The sequence below is a fragment of the Pristiophorus japonicus genome, chromosome 13, assembly GCF_044704955.1.
Source record: "Pristiophorus japonicus isolate sPriJap1 chromosome 13, sPriJap1.hap1, whole genome shotgun sequence".
Lineage (NCBI taxonomy): Eukaryota > Metazoa > Chordata > Chondrichthyes > Pristiophoridae > Pristiophorus > Pristiophorus japonicus.
The window spans coordinates 108,695,293-108,722,607 of record NC_091989.1 but is presented as its reverse complement, the minus strand read 5'-3'; the positions used below and the strand labels follow the sequence as shown (position 1 = coordinate 108,722,607).

Below are 27,315 nucleotides of genomic sequence, written 5' to 3'. Positions count from 1 at the left end.
TCTGTGGGCTGCGCCACCATCAACAAGTTTGCAGGCTGCGCCATTTCCACCCCCGTGGTAGGCAATGGTAGCTGACTGAGAGCATCCGCACAGTTCTCGGTGCCTGGCCTGTGGCAGATGGTATAGTTAAACGCTGATAGCGCGAGTGCCCACCTTTGTATGCGGGCTGAGGCATTAGTATTTATCCCCATGTTTTCAGCGAACAGGGATATGAGAGGCTTGTGATTGGTTTCCAGCTCAAATTTGAGGCCAAACAGGTACTGATGCATTTTCTTTATCCTGAACACACACGCTAATGCCTCTTTCTCAATCATGCTGGAGGCCCTCTCGGCCTTAGACAAGCTCCTGGAGACATAGGCGATAGGTTGCAATTTCCCCGCAATGTTAGCTTGTTGTAATACGCACCCGACTCCGTACGACGACGCACCGCATGCTAGCACAAGTCTTTTACACGGGTTATACAATACAAGCAGCTTGTTGGAGCATAAAATGTATCTGGCTTTCTCAAAAATAATTACTTGGTTTTTTCCCCATACCCAGTTCTCACCTTCACTCAATAACACATGTAGGGGTTCTAAGAGGGTGCTTAACCCCGGTAGGAAGTTACCAAAATAGTTGAGGAGTCGCAGGAACGACCGCAGCTCTGTGACGTTCTGTGGCCTGGGCGCGTTCCTGATAGCCTCTGTCTTGGTGTCCGTGGGCCGAATGCCGTCCACCGCAATTTTTCTCCCCAAAAACTCCACTTCTGTTGCCATGAAGATGCATTTCGACCTCTTCAGCCGCAGCCCTATGCGATCCAGTCGCTGGAGGACCTCCTCCAGGTTTTGCAGGTGCTCGACGGTGTCCCGACCCGTGACCAATATGTCGGCCTGAAAAACCACCATGTGTGGTACCGACTTGAGTAGGCGCTCCATGTTTCTCTGGAAGATCGCTGCAGCCGACCGAATTCCAAACAGGCATCTGTTGTAGATGAACAGTCCCTTGTGCGGGTTGATGCAGGTGAGGCCCTTCGAAGACTCCTCCAGCTCCTGCGTCATGTAGGCCGAAGTCAGGTCGAGCTTGGTGAACGTCTTGCCTCCTGCCAGCATCGCAAATAGGTCGTCTGCCCTAGGTAGGTGGTATTGGTCCTATAGCAAGAAACGATTAATAGTTACTTTATAATCGCCGCAAATCCTGACTGTGCCATCACTTTTGAGTACTGGAACAATTGGGCTGGCCCACTCGCTGAATTCCACTAGGGAGATGATGCCCTCGCATTGCAGCCTGTCCAGCTCGATTTCCACTCTCTCCCTCATCATGTGAGGTACCGCTCGCGCCTTGTGGTGAATGGATCGTGCCTCTGGGACCAAGTGGATCCGCACCTTCGCCCCAGAAAAGTTTCCAATGTCTGGCTCATAAAGGGAAGGAAATTTGTTAAGAACCTGGGTACATAAGGCCTCATCGACATGTGATAGTGCTCGGATATCATCCCAGTTTCAGCAGATTTTGCCCAGCTAGCTCCTTCCAAGCAGTGTGGGGCCATCACCCGGGACAATCCAGAGTGGCAGTTCGTGCACCGTGCCCTCGTAGGTGACCATGACCATGGCGCTGCCCAGGACAGTAATGAGCTCTTTGGTGTACGTTCTCAGTTTTGTGTGGATGGGGCTCAGGGCTGGTCTGAGTACCTTGTTGCACCACAGTCTCTCAAACATCTTTTTACTCATGATGGATTGGCTAGTGCCAGTGTCCAGTTCCATAGCTATGGGTAAAGACATTCAATTTTACGTTTAGCATTTTAGGTGGACATTTCGTCGAAAATGTGTGCACTCCATGTACTTCAGCATCTGCCTCCTCTCTCTGAAGCTCGAAATTGCTTTGATCCACCATGGACCGATCTTCCTCTGCCACGTGGTGGTTAGCAGGTTTTGCAGAGCTTGCAGCTCATCTGCAAGCTCGTTGGAGGTGCCCCATTGTTCCACAGCTCTTGCAAACATCCCTTTGAAGCGGCATGAATAGGCTGAATGGAAGCCTCCACAATGCCAACAATGTGTGAAGTGTCTTGCATTCATCCTTTGTTGCGGACTCTGGGTCATCTGGGTCACCTGAGACCTGCTGGCAGTTGAAGACTCGTTGTTTCTGCCCTGTAAATTTCTGCTCACAAACGCAGTTCCAGTTAATTTATGAACATTGCTAGCACTTGTGTGCGGAGAGATTTGTTTGGTGTTATCACTGGTGGGCATAAACACCTGTGCTATCGCAATGGTCTTACTGAGGGTTGGTGTTTCTACAGTCAAAAGTTTTCATAGGATGGTCTCGTGGCCAATGCCCAGTACAAAAAAGTCTCTGAGCATCTGCTCCAGGTAGCCATCAAACTCACATTGTCCTGCAAGTCTCCTTAGCTCGGCGACGTAGCTCACCACTTCCTGACCTTCAGATCGCTGGCACGTGTAGAACCGATACCGCGCCATCAGCACGCTCTCCCTCGGGTTAAGATGCTCCCGAACCAGTGTACACAGCTCCTCATATGACTTATCTGTGGGTTTCACCAGAGCCAGAAGATTCTTCATGAGGCTGTAGGTCGGTGCCCCACAGACCGTGAGATGGACCGCTCTCCTTTTTGCAGCGCTTCCTTCTCCGTCCAACTCGTTGGCTACAAAGTACTGGTCTAGCCGTTCGACATAGGCTTCCCAGTCCTCACTCGCCGAGAACTTCTCCAGGATGCCCACAGTTTGCTGAGTCTTTGCGTTGGACTCGTATACTCGTCGCCAGTTGTTGTGTTCCTAACACAGATGAGACTGCACTCAAGGAGGTAAAAGTAACAGTGACCTCAGTCTTTATTAAGACACTCCAGAGTGAGGAACAGGCCTTAGGGGCCGGCTTATATACAGTGCTCCCAAGGGATGCTGGGATCCCTTGGGACTTCAGGGGATGCGCTCCCTGGTGGCGGAACATGGGAGTGCATGCTTTACAGATACACAACATAAACAAAGTTAGCAATCGAGTGGTCCTCCTTTGAACCTTTTCCAGGGCCTCTATCACTCACCAAAACAGAACACAGTAATTATTCTAAATGAGGCTAAACCAAGGTCTTGTCCAAGGACAGCACAGTTTTAAAAAAATTGGTATTGATTCTCCTGGCAATACATCACTCAATACTATTCTCTTTGCTATTGCTGGAGCCTCGCCGCTCTGATCGTGAACTTTCAGAGATTTGTGCACTGCTTTGTAATATATGCGCCTGTGAGTATGCTCACAGCTTTGCAGAGCTGTTGAATTGTGAGTGGCTTAGTCAGTCACACGATGTTCACAAGACTCAATAAAACCCCAGCCAGTTGGATATAGGGGATACGATGAGCCAGGTGGTTGTGAGCCTGGGAATGAAGTGGTAATGTGCAGTGTGATTGTTAAACCTTTGCTAATAAACCAACTAGTTCTTAATTGCAATGCACAACACGTTTATCTACATTAAATAACACCCATCCAACACGAGCCGATTCCCCCATTGCATCTTGATCTGCTTATCATCTATTTCTCTCATGGAAGGTCCTAACTCCTGCGCAAATCTCTTTATCATCCGCAAACTTGCGGGCAGTACCCCCGATCTCATTCAGATCATTGATAAAGATGGTGAAGAGCAATGTTCCTAACACTGATCTCTGTGGGGCTCTACTAGTAACCGGTCCCCATGCAAACCGTTAACAGACATTACCACCACATGCTGATATTAACACACACTGTAGCCCCATGCTGCCATTCACACAAATATGTACAACCAACAATTATTCACACACCATCAATGTATATTCAGGGGTATTGTTTTTATGATAACATATTGCACTTTGTAGGATTTTTGTTAATTTCAAAATCAGCAAATTCTGGCAAGTGGCTGTTCCACATAATTACATGACGCACTACTTGTGTTGTTATTGTGCAAGAAGATAGGGTAATGCAGCCATGTCATAGTCAGATCCTGATCTTAAATCTGGAACACTCGTGGGACACCTGATTATATGGTGTTCACAAGTATTGAAATGTTACACTCCTGTGTTAGAACTGTCTTGATTGCAAATAAAGAGTTCCGCAGTACTTTGAGTGGGTTAAGATATTTCATCAGTAAAGCTAAAATTGCAAGTTACATACCCACTTCATTCATGACTGAAATGTTCTTTGTATCCCAATTGCTAATATGCAATATTCAACCTGCACAGTATTTGGCTCAAATACTTGATAACTTTCAGTGAATTTTTATGAAGGGAAATTTACAGAGAACAACTCAAGAGCTGATTTCTGCATTATACTGTGTTTGCACACTTTGTGCTGGCAGCAATTCAGTGTGGCCGTGCCATCTACTGAGGGAGGATGTTCTTTGATTCAGGTCACGGTTGGATCTGGGAAGTGGAGATGTTTGACGGTGGAGGACCTGTGTCTGTGCTCTTCAGGTGCAGCCTTTAACTAATGCACCGTCGGGGAAGTTTCCCACAGAAAGGATTGGAAGTGGTGCCAGGTCAAGGTCAAGGGCAGGGGTTAATAAATGTCCTGCAGGCATATTTAGTTCAGTTCTCATTAGTGAGTCTGTTTTTGCTGCTAGAAATAGTACTGGCTCAGCATGTCACCCAACTCTGCCAGTGACCACACATTATGGACTAATACACGATCAGGTAATAGCTCAATGTTTGATCCACAGATTAAAGGTTTAATAGCCCTTTCAATAATCAAATTTAGTGCATTTACTGGAGCAGCACACGTCTTGGGAAATGCTGACGTCAGAGAGCCTGCTGATCGAGGCTGCTGATCAGCGGTTGATGCTGTGCTAAAACTGCACCTCGATTTACAGCTTTACAAAGGCAGGTTTTTTTTTTAGCAGTATCAGCTGAGTGTGAAACATCATGCTTTGCCCAGTACCTACCAGAAAGGCTGGAGCTGTAACAACCCTCCAACGTTACATACGGTCAGAATGAAGTGTTGCAGGGAGCAGCCCAAAGCACTGTTACCTGTACAAGACAGAAAGAAGATGTTAACCAATGCGCTTTGTTTTAGGGTTTACATCCCTCTTTCTTGCGGAGACTAGTTGTGGTAAAAGCCCGCCACTGGTGAGCACAGCCTGCATGACTGTTTGCCCACTCAATGGGTGCAATTTTAACCTAACATGCCCATCGGTAAACTGACAGGATTGAGTGGAGCTCTGGTTTTACATCCTGTCTGATTTTAATCTCCACTGAAGTCAAGGGTGTAAAACCGGTGTTCCACTGGCAGTCCCAGGGATTTCCCGCACTGCATGTTAAGTTGAATATAAAAGAAAGACTTAGACTTCTATAGCGCCTTTCCACGACCACCGGACGTCTCAAAGTGCTTTACAGCCAATGAAATACTTTTTGGAGTGGAGTCGCTGTTGTAATGTGGGAAACGCGGCAACCAATTTGCGCATAGCAAGCTCCCACAAATAGCAATGTGATAATCTGTTTTTTTGTTATGTTGATTGAGGGATAATTATTGTCCAGGACACCGGGGAGAACTCCCATGTTCTTCTTTGAAATAGTGCCATGGGATCTTTTAAATCCACTTCAGAGAGCAGACAGGGCCTCGGTTTAACATCTCATCCGAAAGACGGCACCTCCGACAGTGCAGCACTCCCTCAGCACTGCTCTGGCGTGTCAGTCTAGAATTTTTGTGCTCAAGTCCCTGCAGTGGACTTGAAGTCAGATCCTTCTGACTCAGAGGTGAGTGTGCTACCTACCCACTGAGCTACAGCTGAAATGGCAATATGTTTGTCCATTTTGCTTATCTACATGTCTAGATGTCTACATCATTGCCCAGCTGAAAGTCAGATCAGTAACCTGGAATAACCTACTCTCCAATATATCCTCCCTGTTGCCTCCACCTATTGCCATGCCCAGCAACATAGCCAAAAACAGCATGTGTTCTGAAGTATGTGCAGCTTCTCAAGTTTGTACTTCTTTGGTCTTGAGATGCGCTTGTGTGCAGGAACGTATAAATATCATCTAGAGTAGACAATTATATTCTGGAATGACTGAGCGTGATCTGGAGTGTCTGTATCTTATTCTGAAATAAATGTGCACTTGAATTAATGTGTCTATTCTAAAGTGCGCAAATTGAATTAATTTGCATGTCCAGCAGCGCATATACATTATTGTCAATGTGTGTTCTTGAATTAATTATGTCTTCCTAAATACATGAATGTGATCTGATCTTGGGTGTCAGCCTTGGCTCAATGGCAGCACTCTCACTGCACAGTCAGAAGGTCATAAGTTCAATCCCCATTCCAGAGACTTGAGCACATAACCTAGGCTAGCACTTCAGTGCAGTACTGAGGAAGGAGGTGCCATCTTTTGGATGAGGTATCAAACTGAGGTCCCATCCGCCTTCTCAGGTGGACGTAAAAGATATATTACATATGCACATATATATATTCCTTTACATAAGAACATAAGAAATAGGAGCAGGAGTAGGTTTTTTTGGCCCCTAGAGCCTACTCCGTCATTTAATAAGATCATGGTTGATTTGATCTTGGCTGATCTCCACTTCCCTGTCCGCTCCCCATAACCCTTGATTCCCATCTCGTTCAAAAATCTGTCCATCTCCATCTTAATTATACTCAATGACCCAGCCTCTGGGGTTGAGAATTCCAAAGATTCTCGACCCTCTGAGAGAAGAAATTTTTCCTTATTTCCATTTTAAATGGGCGACCCCTTGTTCTGAAACTATGCCCCCTAGTTCTAGATTCCCCCTCGAGGGGAAGCATCCACTTTGCATCTACCCTGTCAAGCCCCCTCAGAATCTTATAAGTTTCAATAAGATCACTTCTCATTCTTCTAAACTCCAATGAGTATAGGCCCAACCTGCTCAACCTTTCTTCATAAGATAACCCCTTCATGTCAGGAATCAACCTTGTGAACCTTCTCTGAACTGCCTCCAATGCAAGTATATCTCTCCTTAAATAACCTAGGCGTTTAATTTTTATCTCTTACTGTTTTACACAGCAAGATGTTATGCAAGGTGCACCGATTGGAGTTAGCTAACTGAAACCTAATGGTGAAGTGGATATCTTGATATATATGTGTATGAATATAGAAACATAAAGGCCACTCATCTACAGTGTTCACACAATAATACAGTCAGGTAATTCAATTCTCAAAGCACCAGGAAAGATCCCAGAACAAAGTTCCCTGTAAACTGTGCTTTGATCTGCCTGGCCTGTTTCTTTTAATGCATGGTCCCTTTAAATTTCTGCGCATGCGGGGTATTTACAATGTAAAAGCTGGTGAGCAGCTGCATGGGACCTTTCCCATTAACATTGCCCCAGAATATAACATAATAAAAATAAAATTTTACTTAGTCAGTGTAATTCAGCTGGCCTGATCTTATCTCCTGCATGCCATGATCATCCCTATTATTATGAACAGTGAATCTTCTGACTCACTATGAGATCTACACGCAGTGGAATAAAAATGGTGGCCTGCTCGGAGCTGCCTGAAATCATTCAAAAATACAACAAATAAATGGAGAGAAATTGGGAAAATGAAATAAGAGATTTTATAGATTCACATCATTGAGAAGGAAAACGTTCTGAATATCTGTGACATTTCTCATTAGTCTAGTCTCCCAGATATTCCAGTCATCCCTGGGATTATTCCTTTCACTGTAACTCTCTGATCTTACAACAACTTGTATTTATATAGCGCCTTTAACCTAGTAAAACATGCCACGGCGCTTCACAGAAGTGTTATAAGACAAAACAAATAAATTTGACACCGAGCCACATAAGAATTACAGCAGATAAGAGGAGCAAACAGAAGAGGAGGAATCAGACGGAAGGATGCATCACAGACAGCCGCTTTCTGGCCATGATATCCGGGATGGAATAATTCGCCTGCAGTCCCAGTGACCACAACCCCAATTCCCCTTTCAACATTTGTCCCATACCTTACCTTCCCTCTGTTACTGACCATCAAAGCGTCCTCTCGGCCACAATGCTGAAATAAAAGCCATCACAAAGCAAACTTTCCAATCCACCGATATACGTCTATCCATCCAATGTGACATCAAGAAATCAACTCATCACTCATATACATTCTCTTAGTGACTATCTTGTGTGTGCCTTTGCCTATCCTAATGATGTCATGCAGTGCTACCCCAGTAGCTGCAGCATGGCTGGCATGAAGGTTGCTGATTTTCAGTGGGGGACACTGCAAATGGCCTTTCTGATTGACCTTGAGGCTGGGAGTGTCACATCAGTGTTATTCTTCACTCTCCTCTCCCTCTTCTTAGTCACCAACTGGTTGGGCAGGCAACATTTCTTGGGTGTGTGAAATGAGGAAGGCCAAGGGTGGTGTTGTGGTGAGGGGAGGGCAGGAAAGCATGAGGTGCATGCCAGAAGGATGGTAATGTATAAAGATAACAGCATCTTGTATCCTTTCAGCCCCGCCGCTGGCCAAGGGCTTAGCCATGCCTCTGCCAAGAATGGCCTGCATTGACTCCTCCAAGGAGGCAAGGTGAGGCTAGGAATGGGAGATGTGCTTCGTGATTGATGCAGATTGTTGGTAGGTGAGTGATTGGGGGTCGTGCATTGAGCAGTATGTGAGGTTAGTGATGTAGTTGGTAGGAGATGGCTTTTGAAGATACATTCACTGACCTTGACCAGTGGTCTGAGGTCATGAAGCTTCTTTGGGCCCTGGATTCAGGTGTTGGATCGACACTACTGGCAGTGACAGCCTCGTTGATGTACTCCCACATCCTCCTTTCTGGAGATCCTTCTGGCCTTTGTGGGTAGAGGACCTCTCTTGCAGTGTTGACCCCCTGCACAAAGCTGAGTGCTGCGTGCGAGACCCTGGGTGCCCCTTTCCTCGCTTGCTGAGACATTTGTGTAAGGGCAGTTTTCCAGTTAGGGCGGTTAGCAAGGTAATTCAGCTTCAAGAGCTGGACATTCACATTTGGGATTTCTTTGTAATGTTAAATATTTTTTAAAAGGCAGAAAAGTCTGAAAACGGCATGTTTTACTTCATTTTAACTTGAATTGCTTCAGTGTGCATGGTACCTTTAATTCTCAGGCCTCTTCATTACCTACAATTCATTCAAGCTCCACAGCCTCGCTTCTAGAGGCTGTGGGAAGCTGCAATGCCGCACCTGGACAAGAACTTTGTCCCGGATGTCTCCAGCAACGCCACCAGGACGGCGTTGCATGGAAGGTAAGCGTTGAACCACCAATCTGCACCACCCAGACGAATTTTGCTCCGTTAGTGTTACGGCCATTGTCAGCGGCCATTAACTCTAGTTGCCGGAAACACCAACAACTTTGCTGGTGAACACAAATTTCTCCCCCAGTATTCCTGCAGCATGCTCCATGGAGACAAGACTGAAACATTCCCAATTCAATCTCAATACCCAAGAGGCTGAGACTGATTCCATTGGGCGAATCTCCTTGGTGAAGGTGCAATGCCTTTTGGCACCCAGAAAGTAAAGGGTTGAAAATTTATCTCAACAAAAATAAACCCCTGTCAAATCTCAGCACCCACAGTAACAGTACCTCAAGTAGATAATTGGAACCATGGGGTGATGGGAGTAAACTGTGCCATACTTCGGGACATGATGGCGCCAATACTTATAGGAAGGCAGGGAGGGAGTCGTGTGGCGGGGAGAGGAGGGGGCGGGTCAGAGCGGGTGGGAAATCCCAGGAAAGGCAGGTAACACTGAGATCGTGCCATTTTTTTCCTCTGGCAGCCAGACAGATTGAGAGGCTGGTGGTTGTTGCGCAGGAAGGCCGCAGCCGGGGAGTGGAAAGGAGGGAGGGAGAGATCCACGGGTCGAGGAAAGACTTCGGGGGTCGGGGTGGGGGGAGATCGCAGGTCGGGGGGGGGGGGGGAGAGATTGTGGGTCAGGGAGGGGGGAGATTGTGGGTCGGGGGGGGGAGATTGTGGGTCGGGGAGGGGGGATATTGTGGGTCGGGGGGGGGGAGATTGTGGGTCAGGGAGGGGGGAGACTGTGGGTCGAGGGGGGGGAGATTGTAGGTCGTGGGGGGAGATTGTGGGTCAAGGAGGGGGGAGACTGTGGGTCGGAGGGGGAGATTGTGAGTCGGGTGGGGAGATTGTGGGTCGGGGGGGGGAGATTGTAGGTCAGGGAGGGGGGAGACTGTGGGTCGGGGGGGAGGTTGTGAGTCGGGGGGGGAGACTGTGGATCGGGGGGGGAGGTTGTGAGTCGGGGGGGGAGACTGTGGGTTGAGGGGGGGAGATTGTGGGTCCGGGGGGGAGATTAGGAGATTGTGGGTCAGGGAGGGGGGAGACTGTGGTTCGGGGGGGGGAGATTGTGAGTCGGGGGGGGGGGGGAGATTGTGGGTCAGGGAGGGGGGAAACTGTGGGTCAGGGGGGAGATTGTGGGTCAGGGGACGGGGAGGAGATTGTGGGTCGGGGAGGGGGGAGATTGTGGGTCGGGGAGGGGGGAGATTGTGGGTCGGGGGGGGTGGGATTGCGGGTTGGGGGGGTGGGATTGCGGGTTGGGGGAGGATATTGTGCGTCGGGGAGGGGGGAGGTTGTGGGTCGGGGGGGGGTTGTTGGTCGGGGGGAGGAGATTGTGAGTCGGGGGGGGAGATTGTGTGTTGTGGGGGGGGGAGATTGTGGGTCAGGTGGGGGAGATTGTGGGTTGGGGAGGGGGGAGATTATGGGTCGGGGGGAGGAGATTGTGGGTCGGGGAGGGCGGAGGTTGTGGGTCGGGGGGGGGGGATTGTGGGTCGGGGGGAGGAGATTGTGGGTTGTGGGTTGAAGTGATCGCCTGGAGGAAGGCCGATTGGGCAGGTAAGCTTGGGGGGGCCGGGGGTGAGGGGGCACACTCCTGCTCCTCCTGGCTCACAAAGAGTGCTGGAAAGACACTTACCTGCTGGATCCAGGAGTTCTCGCCTCCCTTTAGCTGTTGGGTTTCCTGAGCCCTGGGAAACCCGGCCCGCGACCATTAAATTTAAATGGTTGCTCGAATCTGTGGGGTGCAGCCTCATTAACATATGTAAATAACTGACTCACCTCTCGAGAGATGGTTACTCGCTTGACCCCAAACCCACCTCCCTTAAAACCAGAACTAGACATGTTCAAGGTGGATTCGGATCAGGTTTCAGATTTTTGAAATCTTAATACCCTGCCGACCCTCTCCCACCCGTCGTGAGGGTTAAAATTGCCTTTGTTGTTTCTGAAGCTCAAACACAATGTCCTTCCAATATACATGGCAACAACACTTTTTGTCCACTCAAATGTAATTTGCCTTCTCGTCTGTTTAGCTGTTGCCATGGTTACTCTCTGGTTAACTGTAATCCAAAAATTACAATCCAGCGAGTATCAGGTTGCAGTTGTGTTTTCCTGGAATGGCTGAGTTTCAGTTTGCTCCATAAAGCTTGATTAAGAAATTGAGTCCATTCAGAGTGGACTCTTGCTCTCGCTCTGTCTGAACCCAGTTGTTACAGGTAGCGAGATCCCAGGAGAGTGCCTGCTGATCTGAGCATTGACAAACAGTTAAAGAGTCAGGATGTCTCCCCGTCTCCCAAGCAACCACCATTTCCACTTCTGCTCTTTGCTAAAAGCCATCAATTATTTATTTGATAACTTTTAATCGCAGCAGCCTGATGAAATGTCTCGTCTTATTTATTTTGGAACTTGGGGGCAAACAGGATCCTGAGCAGGACTGGGGATTTCTACTGCCTTAGGGTTGAATTAATAATCAGCCGTGCAGAGATGGAAAATCAGAATAAGTCACCAGGCTGCAAATTACCTCAATGTATCTAACCATCTTTCCTTCCTCATCTAAGCTGCCTCAGCTCATCTGGAGCTTACTCCTTCTACCCTCCTGGGTCAAAATCTTGGAACTCCCTCCCTAACAGCACTGGGGGAGTACCTTCACCACACGGACTGCAATGGTTCAAGAAGGCGGCTCACCATCACCTTCTCAAAGGATGGGCAATAAATGCTGGCCTCACCAGCGACGCCCACATCCTGTGAATGAATTTTTTTGAAACAGCTATAAAGCTATATTCACTCCTGTAATAGATTCACTTCTACATCACGTTCACTTATTTTAAATGCAGCGTACTTAACTTTTGTTTGAACGAAAAATAAATTGAAACAAATACAAATAAATCCACCACTCAGGAAAAAGCTGAAAAAACTTTCTTCTGTTTTGATAGCATATTATGAGATGGAGATGGTGGGATAGATTCTATTACACCCACACAAAATAGCTATACGGTTTACTCATCAGAGGGTAGGTGTTGGCGCCATGACAGAGGCACTGTCCTAAAATTTCCCCCTTCTGGGAAGTGGTAATCAGTACCACAGCCAGGCTCGAGGGAGCAGCAATTGATAATGACCCTAAATTGGAGATTGAACCACAGACGATTCTCCTGCCACTATTGTTATTTATTCATTCACGGGATGTGGTGGTCGTTGGTAAGGCCAGCATTTATTGCCCATCCCTCAATGCCCTTGAGAAGATGGTAGTGAGCTGCGTTCTTGAACTGTTGCAGTCTATGTGGTGAAGGTGCTCCCATGGTGCTGTTAGGGAGGGGAGTTCCAGGATTTTGACCCAGCAACGATGAAGGAATGGCGAGATATGTCCAAGTCAGGATGGTGTGCGATTTAGAGGGAAACTTGGAGGTGGTGATGTTCCCATGCACTTGCTGCCCTTGTCCTTCTAGGTGGTAGAGGTCGTGGGTTTGGGAGGAGCTTTTGAAGAAACCACTAGTTACAGTTTTCCAACCTGAAAATGATCGATTTATCCCAGCTCTCTGTTTTCTGTTAGTTAGCCAATCCTCTATCCACACTAATATATTACCCCCAACCCTTATCTTGAGTAGATTACTCATCCCAGACTCATTGGGCCCAAGTTTCCACATGATTTGCGCCTGATTTTTAGGAGCAACTGGTGGAGAACGGACTATCTTAGAAATTGCAATTCTCCACATTTTCTTTTCTGCAGTTCTAGTCAGGTAGAACAGTTCCACTTTGGAACAGAATTTTTTCTTCAAAAGGGGGCGTGTCCGGCCACTGACGCCTGTTTTGAAAGTTTCCACAGTGAAAACGTACTCCAAACTAACTTAGAATGGAGCAAGTGAAGATTTTTGTAGAACTGAAAAAACCTGTTCTACACATTAAAAAATCAGGCGCAGGTTACAAATTAGGCGTCCAGAACAAGGTGGGGGGGGAGCGGGGGGGAAGGGAAGTCATTAAATTCTATAATAAATCCTTATTTATACTTATACAAATATTATACAAATAAATCCAACCTGAATAAACATTTATAAGCAAAGAAAATATTAAATAAACCATCTTCCTACCTGTGTGAAAGTGATTCAGGCAGGCCTTTCGGGACCGAGGGCTGAAAGGGCCGGCCCGAGACTTTGGGCAGGGCCCGTCCCCAGCACCAGATTTACAGGTAGGTGGCGTTGGGTCGGGTCGGGGAGGTTCGGTTCGGGGGGGTGGGGAGAGAGAGGGGGGGGGGGGAGAGAGGGGGGGGGAGAGAGAGGGGGGGGAGAGGGGGGAGAGAGGGGGGGAGAGAGGGGGGGGAGGGGGGAGGGAGGAGAGGGGGGGAGAGAGGAGAGGGGGGGGGGAGAGGGAGAGAGATGGGGGGAGAGAGGGAGGGAGGGAGGGGGAGGTCAGGTCAGGGAGGGGGAGGTCAGGTCGGATCCAGTCCGGGGGCGGGGGCGGCAGGGGGGGGAGCGGGAGTCGGGTCGGGTCTAGTTGGGGGGGGGGCAGAGCGGGAGCGGGAGCGGGAGTCGGGTCGGGTCCGAGGGGGGGGAGCGGGAATCGGGTCGGGTCCGGAGGCCGGGGGGGATCGGGGGTCGGGTCCAGTCCGGCGGGGGTGGGGGGGGGAGCGGGTGTCGGGTCCGGTCCGGAGGCAGCGGGGGGGGGGGGGGGGGGGAGGAAGCAGGAGCTGGGCGTGGGAGGAGCCTTATGCACGCAGCCCCAGTGAGGCCATTCGGCCAGGGCTAGGAGCTGCGTGCTTCGGGTGCTTCGGGCCCCTCCCACACAGTTTCGGGCGCCTGGAGCTACTGCACTTGCGTGCCCACTGTAGCACGCATGTGCAGAGATCCCGGCACTGTTTTCAGCGCAGGGACCTGGCTCCGCCCCCCCCCCCCCCACAGCTCGTGCTGCCTGCGCCGAGGGCCAGAGGACCTGCAGGGAGGTGGAGAATACGGAGGATTTTTTTAGGCGCACTTTGTGGCACGAAAAACGGGCGTCCACGTCGGGACTGCGCCGTTCTAGGCGCGTGTGGAAACTTGGGCCCATTAAGTCAGGATGGTTCCATTCATTTTGCGAATAGCAATAAATGGTTTCTAGGGACCAACACCCTAAGGCCCGTAAGTAGTTTTATTGTCGGGCCTATGGGTGAATCCCGAATGGGGATGTAGTTGGGAGAGGACCACCATCCCCATTCCATCTGAGGGCTAGCACCTCCCCATATTGTATCATGGCCTCAGTGTAACTTCCTATTAGTGACTTCAAATTGTATATGTACATGTACACTGATGACACCCAGCAATACCTCTCCACCACTTCTCTCAACCTTTCCACTATCTCAGTGCTGTCAGCTTACTTGTCCCACACCCAGCATTGGATAAGCCATAGTTTCCTCCAATTAAACATTGGGAAGGTCAAAGTCATCACCTTTGGCACCCATCACAAACTCTATACCCTTGTCACTGATTCCATTCCAGTCCCACTCCACTAATTTGGCTGAATCAGATTGTAACCTCAGCATCCTATTTAGCCCCGAACTGAGTTTCTGACCCGATAGCTTCTCCAACATAAAGATCACCACTGCCACTTATATAACATCATCCACCCCTGACCCTGCCTCATTACATCTGCTGCTGAAACCCTCATCAATGCCTTTGTCACCTCCCGATTTGACTATTCCAACGCTCTCCAGACGGCCCTCTCATCCTCCACCCTCTGTAACCTTCAGCTCATCCATGACTCTGCTGCCCATATGCTTTGCGCAACAGATCCTGCTGACTCATCACTCCTTTCCTCGCTACCTACCTTGGCTCCCATCCCACAATGCCTCAAATTTAAAAATCTCATCTTCATGTTTACATCCCTCCGTGGCCTCGCCCTCTCTATCTTTGTAATCTCCTCCAGCTCTACAACCATGATTTCTTTTTTTTAATTCGTTCACGAGATGTGGACATCGCTGGCAAGGCTAACATTTATTGCCCATCCCTAATTGCCCTTGAGAAGATGGTGGTGAGCCACCTTCTTGAACCCCTGCAGTCTGTGTGGTGATGGTATTCCCACGGTGCTGTTAAGGAGGGAATTCCAGGATTTTGACCCAGCGACGATGAAGGAACGGCGAGATGCTTCCAAATCAGGATGGTGTGTGACTTAGAGGTGAACGTGGAGGTGGTGGTGTTCCCATGTGCTAGCTGCCCTTGTCCTTCTAGGTGGTAGAGGTTGAGGATTTGGGAGGTGCTATCGAAGAAGCCGTGGCGAGTGCTGCAGTGCATCTTGTAGATGGTACACACTGCAGTCACGGTACACCAATGGTGCGGGAGTGGATGGGATGCCAATCAAACGGGCTGCTTTGTCCTGGATGGTGTCGAGCTTCTGAGTGTTGTGGGAGGTGCACTCATCCAGAGAGTATTCCATCACACTCATGATTTGTGCCCTGTAGATGGTGGAAAGGCTTTGGGGAGTCAGGAGGTGTGAGACACTTGCCGCAGAATACTAAGCCTCTGACCTGCTCTTGTTGCCACAGTATTTATGTGGCTGGTCCAATTAAGTTTCTGGCCAATGGTGACCCCCCAGGATGTTGATGGTAGGGGATTCGGCGATGGTATTGCCATTGAATGTTAAGGGGCAGTGGTTAGACTCTCGTTTGATGGAGATAATCATTGCCTGGCACTTGTGTGGCATGAATGTTACTTGCCACTTATCAGCCCAAGCCTGAATGTTGTCCAGGCCTTGCTGTATGCAGGCATGGACTGCTTCATTATCTGAGGAGTTGCAGATGGAACTCAACACTGTGCAATCATCCCCACTTCTGACCTTATGATGGAAGGAAGGTCATTGATGAAGCAACTGAAGATGGTTGGGCATTTAAGGGGAGGCTGATGTATTTAAGGGGAGGCTAGACAAGCATATAAGGGAGAAGGGAATAGAGGGTTATGCTGATAGATTTAGATGAGGAAAGACGGAAGGATTCTTGAGTGGAGCACAAATGCCGGCATGGACTGTTGGGCCGAATGGCCTGTTTCTGTGACGTATATTCTATGTAATCCTATGTAACCATCTCCATACCCGCTGTTCCTCTAACTCTTACCTATTGTGCATCCCCCCCTCACCTCTCCCTTCTTGAGTCATCCAGCTCCCATGTTCTGCAATTCCCTCCCTAAATCCCTTCACTTCACCACCTCCCTCTCCTCCTTTAAGACTCTCCTTAAAACCCACCTCTTTGACCAAGCTTTTGGCCACCTCTCCTAATATCTCTTTCTTGGTCCCTGTGAAGCGCCTTGGTACATTTTTCAACATTAAAAGGTACAATATACGGAGGCGGTGTTGATGGACAGCTCTGGATCAGCAGGGGTCACAGTCACAAAGGATCTTTGGCAAAAAGCAAGGAGAGCAGTCACGGGAAGGATGAACTGAGTTTGTATAAACCTCAGGATGTAAAAGAAAGCCTGTAATAATAAGTTTAATGACTTGAAGTTAAGCCCATAGAAAGTCATGCAATTTGAGTAAAGCAACATGTCAATATGCTTTTGTATTAATGGTCCTGTTCCATGAGTACAATTTTCAATTATGGTGCATCTGACCAAATGAACATGTACATGTGTAAGCAATGCTGCTGCCATCCAAATGTGGAGAGGTAAATGTAAGCTTTCCATTATTTTATATGTATGTATCTAGACCAAGAGGTAGAACAACAATATGCACTATTTAAAGAGAGATCTATAGAGTTCAGGAGAAGTATATTGCACTGAACTTTAAGAACGAACAGGCCAAGAATGAGATTCCACGGTTAAAGAGGCGAGGATAAAATTGAATCTAAAAAAAAAGGCAGTTGTGTAGGTCGTGAGTACATAAACAATGAAGCAGAGCATGACAAAAGGGGATATGATTAGCCCAGGAAAGAAGATTAAAAATGCAATTTGGATGGCAAAGAGGAAATATGAAATTAAAATATCAAAGAACATAAAAAGAAATAGTAAAGTATTTTATAGGCACATAAGTAACAAAAAGAAAATTAAGATCGGGCTGGGGCCACTAAGGCAAGATAAACTCACAGGAGATAATACTGAAATGACAGGGATACTGAATATATACTTTACCTCAGTTTTCACTGAAGCAAATACAAAGAGTAAATGACAACAGTTAAGGGAGTCAAAAGATATATTTCAACAGTTAAGATAGAAAGAAAGGAGATATTAGATAAACTATCCAAACTTGAGGACAAAAAAAACAGGTCAGATGGATTGCACCCACAGAAACTCAAAGAAACCAGGGAGGAGATAGCAGAGGTAGCAGTACTCATATATGAAAATCCAAAAGAAAAAGCAACAGGATTAATGGGACAGCTAATATAATTCCTATTTTAAAAAAGGGAAAGTAGAACTAATCCAGGGAACTATAGTCCAATTAACTTAATGTCAGTGGTAGGAAAGTGCAAGAATATTTGCGAAAAGATTAGATAAGACACCTAGAGGCGGAGAATGTAATAAAAAAAGGTCAGCATGGATTTCTAAAAGGAAGGTCATGTTTAACCAACTTTATTGAATTATTTGAAGAAGTATACATGGACTTTCAGAAGGCCTTCAATAAGGTGCTACATAAGAGACTCATGACAAAGGTCAGGGCATGTACAATCAGAGGCCAAGTAGCAGAATGGATTGAAAGATGCTACAAAACAAAAAACAGAGATAAGAGTTATGGGACTTTTTTCAGACTGACAGAAAGTGGGAAGTCATATGCTGCAGGGGTCCATGTTGTTCACTATATAGATAACTCATTTTGACTCAGAAATTGGGGTATGGTGTCAAACTTTGCTGATGATACCAAACAAAGTACTGTGGTTAAAATGTACATCGAACCTTGGTTAGACCACAGTTGGAGCACTATGTAGAGTTCTGGGCGGGGGGGAGAAATTCAGGAGTGCCCCAGACGTTAATCCTTTTCTACTTTAAAAAAATTCGGAATTTGTGTTCCAGGAAGGAAATCAGGCGTCCACTTCCTTCCTGGAACGCAATACAGGCGGGGAGGTGAGTGGAGCAGTGCTGCACACTGGGCCATGCAGCGCTGCCACATTGAAAGGCTCCTTCCCTCCCTTAAAGGGAAGGGCCATCACTACAGGCTCTGGAAAAAAAAATTACCTTCTCCAAGACGGCAGCCGCGATCAGCCAGGCACTCAAGCAGAGTACTGGGTTGGTCAATCGCGGGCAAAGAAGATCGGCCAAAAACCTGCAAAAGAGAAGGTAAATTTTTTTTTATTCACTTCGCCTTTAAGCATTGACCCCGAACGGCCCAGCCGTCCGAAGGACACCTCCTGCAGCTGCCGGTGTTTTCGGCCAGCGACGCTGCAGGGAACGAAACCCAAGATCGGGTCAGGGACAGTACCAGGGCGATGTGCACGGCAATGACGTCACAATCTCCGGGCGAAGGAAATCGAGGCACAACACAGTACTGCCGCCGCAAAACTCCCGCTGAATATGGCGAGAGTCAATGTTATAGCCACGCCCAATCACAACCCAGTTATTGCCCCGTCATCGTTTCCCCCCCGGGAGGCGATAACGGCAGGTACTAATGAGGCCAATTTCTAGGCCCTAGTCTCCATTTTACAAAAATGATATTAAAGCATTGGAGAAAGTGTAGAAAAGATTTACAAGGAAATTACCAGAATTGTAATACCAGCACCAGAATTGAGAGGATGCAACTTTCAGAAAAGATTTTGTAGAGCGGGCGCTTTTCTGTAGGAAAAAGAATATAATGAGGAGACCTAACAGAGATTTTTAAAGGGGTTTGATAAGATCGATATGGAGAAACTGTTTGAGAAATGGGCTGAGTGTCAACGGGACCCCAGCGGGCTGAGTGTCAGCGGGATCCCGACGGGCTGACTGTCGGTGGGCTGAGTGTCGGCGTGGCCCCAGGGGGCCAAGTGTCGGTGGGCCCCAAAGTCGGGGTAGAGGTCGGCCGTATTCTGCGCATGCGCCCCCAGCCACCAAAATCATGCCGGACAAGGGGTGGTGCCAGACGAGGGGTGGTGCCGGAAGAGGGGTGATGCCGGATAAGGGAGGTCCAACCTGTACCTCAATCAACATAACAAAAAATAAAAACAGATTATCTGGTCTTTATCACATTGCTATTTGTGGGAGTTTGCTTGTGCGCAAATTGGCTGCCGCGTTTCCCACATTACAACAGTACTTCAAAAGTACTTAATTGGCTGTAAAGCACTTTGAGATATCTGCTGGTCATGAAAAGCATTATATAAATCCAAGTTTTTTTCTTTCTTTAGGTTCTATGTAATCTATAATCTATCAATATTATAAAAACAGTACATCAAGTGCGTTATTTTGTCATACTTCCCCTATTATGCAATGGCTTCTCTTCCCGCTCCCGCATTGTTACCTCTGGTGTCCCCTGTAATATATATAGCTCCACCTAGCGGACTACTGTGGCATTGCAGCCATTGCTGTTTACAAGATTAAACAGGTCAGGTCACCTGACTGGTTCCTGACGTTATCAGCCATCTTAGAGCCTGTGTGTTTGTGAGGTCGTAGCGAAAACATAACATTGGTGACGAAGGATAGGATAATCGGATAACCTAGTTGAAATTTTTGTTGGTAGATGATTCAGCCATCTGACAGAGAGACGTTCAGAGCATCTCTGTTTTGATTAACAGCTAAAATCCAAGGTAAATTACAAGCACACTTGGCTGAACTGCCAGTATCCAGATGGCCGCGCTTGGGGGAGTTTCAACACGACCGTGAAAGTTTCGGAGCGTATGTGGAGAGGCTAGAAATGTTTTTCACCACAAATAGTATCATCAAAGTCGGCAATGATGAAAATCATAACCGGGTGGTGTTGGAAAGAAAATGGGCTATTTTCTTAAATAAAGCAGGGCCCGAGGTGTATGAAACCCTCAAAAATGTGCTTGTGCCTGTCAAGCCAAAGGACATGTCAGTTAAGCAGGTTCTGAACAAGCACTACAGTCCTGAGCCCCTGGAAGTTGCTGAAAGTTATCGTTTCGAAATACGAGATCAGTTAACCGATGAAAGTATCAGTGAGTACATTGTAGCATTAAAAAAGCTATCTTTTCACTGTAATTTCATAAACTTTCAGGAACGAGCATTGCGTGACCATTTTGTTTGTTGGATGAAAAATGATGTGATCAGAAGAAAGTTATTGACAACTCTTAACTTGACTTTTGATTTAGCTTGTCAGACAGCTATGTCAATGAACATGGCTGACCAATATTCCCGAGAATTTCGGACCATTTCCAGTCGTCAGACAACCGAGGTGAATCGCCTTCAGGTTAAAAGTAAAAGGCAGTTGGACCCCAAGGTCTCAGCAACTGGCAATGGTAACAGAGCATTGAAGTCATGCTATTGGTGCCTGGGACAACACACTGCTCAAAGTTGTCCATTTGTGAATATAGAGTGCTGCTTCTGCAGGAAAACTGGGCATCTTGCAAAGGTATGCTGACTGAAGAGTAAACCCACTTTCAAAGCTATAAGTAGAAAACCCCAGAGACTACATAGCATGGAAGAAAAACAACAGGCCAAGGAGGTTTTAGAGCTACACATCATCAGGAGCACGAGGGTATCTAACAGCGGTTCGAAAAGTATCAGCATCCGCATAGATCTTGCAGGAACCAAGATACCCATGGAAATAGACAATGGTGCATCTGTGAGTGTAGTATCAGAATTGCTATACCTCGACAAATTGCATGATTTACCATTGGAGAAATCCAAGATAGAGCTGTGAGGCTACTCGGGAGAGAACATGCCTGTGGTAGGTCGTATGACCGTACCGGTGAAATACAAGGATCAATTTCAGAGCTTGCCTCTCTTAGTAGTGACAGGAGACAAGCCTGCCTTACTAGGAAGAAATTGGTTGGGATCACTGGAGCTGGATTGGAGTGAGATGTTTCATGTTGAAACGAGATTTGCATCAAAGGATGATGTCATCAAGAAGTATCAGAAGGTGTTCTGCAAAACAGTCCGATCCAAGGCTTCAAGGCGAGTGCCAGGGTACAGAAGGATGCTAGACCAGTTTACTGCAAGCCACATCCCATACCATATGCAATCAAGGAGAAAGTTGAGCAAGAACTCAAAAGACTAGAGACTGAGAACATTATCTCTAAGATAGATCTATGTAATTGGGTTACACCCATTGTTGTTGTACCTAAGTCCAATGGTAAGGCAAGGTTGTATGGTGATTATAAAGTAACCGTAAACCAAGTTCTAGAGGGTAATTTCCCCAATACATTGCCTAATGTATGAGATTTGTTCACAAAACTGACAGGTGGTCAAATTTTCTCAAAGTTGGATCTTACGAATGCCTACTTACAACTTCAACTAGATGAGGAGTCCAAGTCATGCTTGACTATAAATACTCATTTAGGCCTATATCAATTTAATAGGCTACCATTTGGAGTGTCTTCCACCCCCGCCATATTCCAAAGGATGATGAACCACATTTTGCAAGATATTGAAGGGGCAGTATGTTATTTGGATGACATACTAATTTCAGCACCAAACAGGGAAATTCATAATAACATATTGAATGAAGTCCTCAAACGGCTAGAGAAGCACAGAGTATGAGTGTCTGCTCGCAAGTGTGAGTTATTTCAAAACTCAGTGGAGTACTTAGGGCACAGAGTAGACAAAGATGGTTTACATCCAACCAAAGGAAAGCTGGATGCAATCAGAAATGCACCCACTCCCAAGAATGTCACTGAACTTCGATCATCTTTGAGTCTTTTGAACTATTATGGGAAGTTCCTACCAAATTTGACTACAGTGTTACATCCACTGAATGAACTATTAAAAAAACAGGTCCATTGGAAGTGGTCAAAAGAATGCGACACAGCATTCAAGGAGTGTAAAAGCCAATTGGTAGAGAGCACCATGTTAGTTCATTATGACTTATCTAAGGAGATCAAGCTAGCATGTGACGCCTCTCCATATGGAGTCGGGGCAGTGATCTCTCATGTACTACATAGTGGGGAGGAGAGACCAATTGCTTTTTCTTCACGCACTCTCAGTGCCAGTGAGCATACGCAAATTGAAAGGGAAACTTTGGCATTAATTTTTGGGGTCAAGAAATTTCACAAATACTTGTATGGTCATAAGTTTACCATCATTATGGACCATAATTCCCTGACAGCAATCCTCTATCCAAAGTCCCCAGTTCCAACATTAGCTGCAGCCCGAGTGCAAAGATGGGCTTTGATTTTGTCAGCGTATACATATGATATTGAATACAGACGATCAGCTGATCACAATAATGCTGACACTATGTCTAGATTGTCATCCCCATCACAAGTTACACCCGATAGTGAAGAAGTGTTCTATTTTTCATACATTGATGAACTGCCAGTCACAGCTGAAGAGATTGGTAGAGCAATCAAACATAACCCAGTTATGTCAAAGGTGTATGATTACATCACAAATGGCTGCCAAAGCAGGTAACAGACAAAGATCCATACTTCATTTGTAGGAATGAATTATCAGTCAATAAAGATTGCATCATGTGGGGTGCAAGAGTGGTTAAACCAAATAAATTCAGGTCCAAATTAGTAGGAGACCTCCATGACCAGCACCTGGGAATGTGCTTGACTAAGACATTTGCACGCAGTTACTTATGGTGGCCAGGTCTAGATAAAGATATAGAGTACATCGTCAGTCAGTGTACGACATGTCAATCAGTAAGCGAGAAACTACCATCAGTACCATTACAGCCATGGAAATGGCCTCCCAGGGTGTGGCAAAGGTTACATATCGATTTGGTTGAGCTAGAAGGATAACAATTGTTCATTGTGATTGATAGACATTCAAAGTGGGTCGAGGTGTTTCCAATGTGAAAATAACAACAAGTAAAACATTAGACATTTTGCGAAAATTATTTTCTTCATTTGGCCTCCCAGAAGAAATTGTTTCTGATAATGGACCACAATGTTGTTCAGCAGAATTTGCACAGTTCACGAGTAAAAATGGTGTGAAACATACCAAGGTTCCACCGTACCACCCTGCTTCAAATGGTGTAGCAGAGCGCACTGTACAAATTATAAAACATGCCTTTATCAAACAGATATTGGATCCAAATCCAACAAAACAACAGTTGTCATTGAACTACAAATTGGCTAAATTTTCTAATTACATATCGTAATACTCTTCATACAACTACTGGTAGAACACCAGCAGAGTTGTTTCTCAAACGACAGCCATGAACCAGATTCTCGTTGTTAAAACCAAACTTAGCACAGTCCGTAGAAGAGAAACAATTAAGACAGAAAGAGAATCATGATAGAGGTAGAGTAAAAGAGACAAATGTGAAATTAAATCAGAAGGTGAGAGTGAAGAACCATCACCATAAATGGTTAAAGTAGTTACCAGGAAGAGTGGTGAAGATATGTAGTCCTCGCACATATTTGGTCAAGATGTTTGATCATGGAATGGTTAGGTTTGTTCATATTGATCATATTTTGCCTCCAGACGTGGAAGTGGTTGAAGGTTGGAATGATTCGATTATTTCTGACTCATCAGATAATTTTGATACAAGTAAAGTACCAGTAGCATATCCTACATCAAATGTACTGGAAACAAGTCCAAAAGAAAATCAGAATTTAAGTCTGAGTCCGAGTCAGGCAGACAAACAGTCTGAAGTTATAGAGTGTTCAAATGTAAATCAAGGGCATCCCTTGGAGGAAAACGTTCCTCAGGATCAGCCTCGAATGAGTCTAAGTTCAACACCATATTTGGAAGGTTCTATTCGTGAGCGAAGATATCCTCTTCGAAACTGAAAACAAGTGGTTAAGCTTAATTTGTAAATATGGCAAAATAAGTCCATACGTATAACCATTCAAGTTATGTATGATGATTGTTTGTTATAATTATTTCTTCGTTAAGGAGGGAGAAATATATACAGCTCCACCTAGTGGACTACTGTGGTATTGTAGTTTACAAGAATAAACAGGTCAGGTCACCTGACTGGTTCCTGAAGTTATCAGCCATCTTCAAGCCTGTGTGTTTGTGAGGTCGTACCGAAAACATAACATCCCCCAAGGATCTATCCTTGGCTCCCTCCTATTTTTCATCTACCTGCTGCCCCCTCAGCAACATCAAAAGAAAACACGGCATTAGGTTCCACAAATACACTGACGACACCCAGCTCTACCTCACTGCCACTTCTCTCGACCCCTCCATGGTCTCTAAATTGTCAGACTGCTTGTCCGACATCCAGTTCTGGATGAGCAGAAATTTCCGCCAATTAAATATTGGGAAGACCGCCATTGTTTTTGGACCCCACCACAAACTCCGTTTCCTAGCCACTGACTCCATCCTCTTCCTAATATCAGTCTGAGGCTGAACCACACTGTTTGCAACCTGGGTATCATATTTGATCCAGAAATGAGCTTCTGACCGCATATCCATGGCATAACTAAGACTGCCTATTTCCACCTCTGTAACATCGCCTGTTTCCATCCTTGCCTCAGCTCATCCGCTGCTGAAGCCCTCATCCATGCCTTTGTTACCTCTGGACTTGACTATTCCAACGCACTCCTAACTCGCCTCCCACATTCTACCCCTCATAAAGCTGAGGTCATCGAAAACTCAGCTACCTGTGCCCTAACTCGCACCAAGTCCTTCCTGTTCACTCATCACCCCTGTGCTTGTTGACTTACATTGGTTGCCGGTTAAGCAACGCCTCATTTTCAAAATTCTTATCCTTGTTTTCAAATCCCTCCATGGCCTCGCCCCTCCCTATCTCTGTAATCTCCTCCAGCCCCACAACGCCCTGAGATATCTGGACTCCTCTAATTCTGCCCTCGAGCATCCCTGATTATAATCGCTCAATCATTGGTGGCCCTGCCTTCTGTTACTTAGGTCCTAAGCTCTGGAAGTTCCTCCCTAATCCTCTCCGCTTCGCTACCTCTCTTTCCTCCTTTAAGACGCTCCTTAAAACATACCTCTTTGACCTACTGCCCTAATTTCTTATAATACTTCTGTGAAGCGCCTTGCGACGTTTTACTACATTAAAGGCGCTGTATAAATACAAGTTGTTGATATACTTCAAAACACCTTGGCGTCAAACTTCTTATACACAAGTTTATTTTAATCAAATTCTTGCAATGCAAGTTACCTCTTATACAGTTAACTGGATGTTAAAGTAGGAAATCATCTTGCTAACAGTGACCAAAGCATAATTCGGTTCAGAGTAATTATGGAAAGAGACCAGAAAATATCAAAAGTAAAAATTCTTAACTGGGAAGAGCAAATTTTAATGATTTATGAAAGGGCCTGGCACAGGTAGATTGGAAAATGCAATTACAGGGTAAAGCAGTAATGGAGCAGTGGAAGGCATACAGAGAAGAGGTAGTTCAGGTACAAACTAGGTATATTCCTTTGAAGGGAAAAGGTAGAGCACCCAAAGCTAATGCGCCCTGGATGACAAAGGAAATAAAAGATAAAATTAAACAGAAAAAAGGAGGCTTATGACAAATGTCAGGAGCAAGATTCAGTTAATAACCAGGAAGATTATCGAAAGTAAAGAAGAGAATTGAAAAAGTTAATACAGAAAGTTACAAGAAAAGGTTAGCAGGCAACATTAAATTGAACCCTAAAACATTTTTATAAACATATAAAGTGTAAGGGGGGAAAATTGCCCCCTTCTTTAAGGGGTGTTACCACTGCTAAGAGGCGATAACGAGGCGGTAAGGCCTTTCCGACCAGGGGCAGGTGGCAGGGCCGACCCATCCGCAATTGCCCCCGGGCCAGGGACGGTGGAAACAGTTTTCTGGCCCACCCCGGGGTGCTCCAACCCCTTGTCGGCCATGCGCCGACCCCTTTTCCATCCCGCAACAACTTCGCGAGGCGGGAAGCCGCCAGTGGCTGGGCGGTGCAGCCGCCCTTAAAGGAAAGGGCGCACCGCCGCAGCCACCATTTTGTTTTAATTGTTGGCCGATTCTTGACTCGGCCCGACAATGGCAGTCGCTAGTTCGGCCGGGCCACCAACAGCCAGCCCTGCACCCCTTCTTGGGTGCTGGGTTGCTGGTCCAGCCGAATCCCTCCCTGGTGACCCAGTGGGCTCCACTGAGTCCTCCCTAGGCCTCTCAGCATCCCTCCCCTTTAAGTGAAGGGGAGGGAGGTTGTGATGCATTAGCGCGACGGTGATGGACACTGCCCCACTCCCGACGTAAACCAGCCTCTACACCGCCTCCAATGGCGCCCCAAAACGCCGGGAGGCACTGTCAGTTATTTTCCAGCTCATCCCTCCGACTCCCGCTGGGTGGTAAATTTCAACTTAAATCGAAGAGCCCTCCCCAATTTCTCGCTGAGGGCAATTTCGGCCCCTAAGCGTTTAGCTAGCGAAAAAGTTGGGCTTAATAAGGATCCAAAAATAAATCTTCATGTAGAGGCAGAGGACAAGACTAAATGAGTACTTTGCATCTGTCTTCACAAAGGAAGAGGATGATGTTAAGGTTACGCTAAAAGAGAAGAGGGAAGTTATGGACAGGATAGTAATAAATAGAGAAGATGTACTAAAAAGATTAGCATTACTGAAAGTTGGTAAGTCACCTGGTCTGGATGGAATGCATCTTAGATTGCTGAAAGCAGCAAAGGTAGAAATAGCATAGGCATTGGTCACAATCTTTCATTGGATACAAGAGTAGTGCCAGAGGACTGCTAATGTTAAAGCACGAGTTAACAAAGGGGAGGGGGATAAACCAAGAAACTACAGGCCAGTCAGCCCAATATCGGTGGTGGGGAAGTTACTGGAAACCATTTATCAGCGACAAAATAAACTTTCATTTGGAAAGGCATGGGTTAATCAAGGAGAGCCAGCTAGGATTTGTGAAAGGCAAATTGTGTATGACTAGTTTGAATGAATTCGCTGATGAATTAACAAAGAAGGTTGATCAAGGTAGTGCAGTAGATGTTGTATATATGGACTTTCAGAAGGCATTCAACAAAGTAGGCTTGTTAAGAAGATGGAAGCCCATGGAATTAATAGGAAAAGTGGGGTATTGAATATCTAAGACAAAATTAAAAGCTCTATATCTGATTGCACGCAGCATTCGTAACAAGATAGATGAGTTGATGGCACAAGTAGAAATAAATGGGTATGA

At 46.4% G+C, this 27,315-nt stretch overlaps 1 protein-coding gene across 2 annotated transcripts in view; it reads right to left on the bottom strand.

Annotated features, from left to right (window-relative positions):
* The window catches only part of smpd3 (sphingomyelin phosphodiesterase 3), a 694,292-nt gene that overhangs the window by 510,190 nt on the left and 156,787 nt on the right, over window positions 1-27,315 (bottom strand). For both annotated transcript variants that reach the window (XM_070896805.1, XM_070896804.1), the window contains exon 3: window positions 4,886-4,970. The gene's annotated coding sequence lies outside the window, so the exon portion shown is untranslated. The remainder of the gene's footprint in view (window positions 1-4,885; window positions 4,971-27,315) is intronic.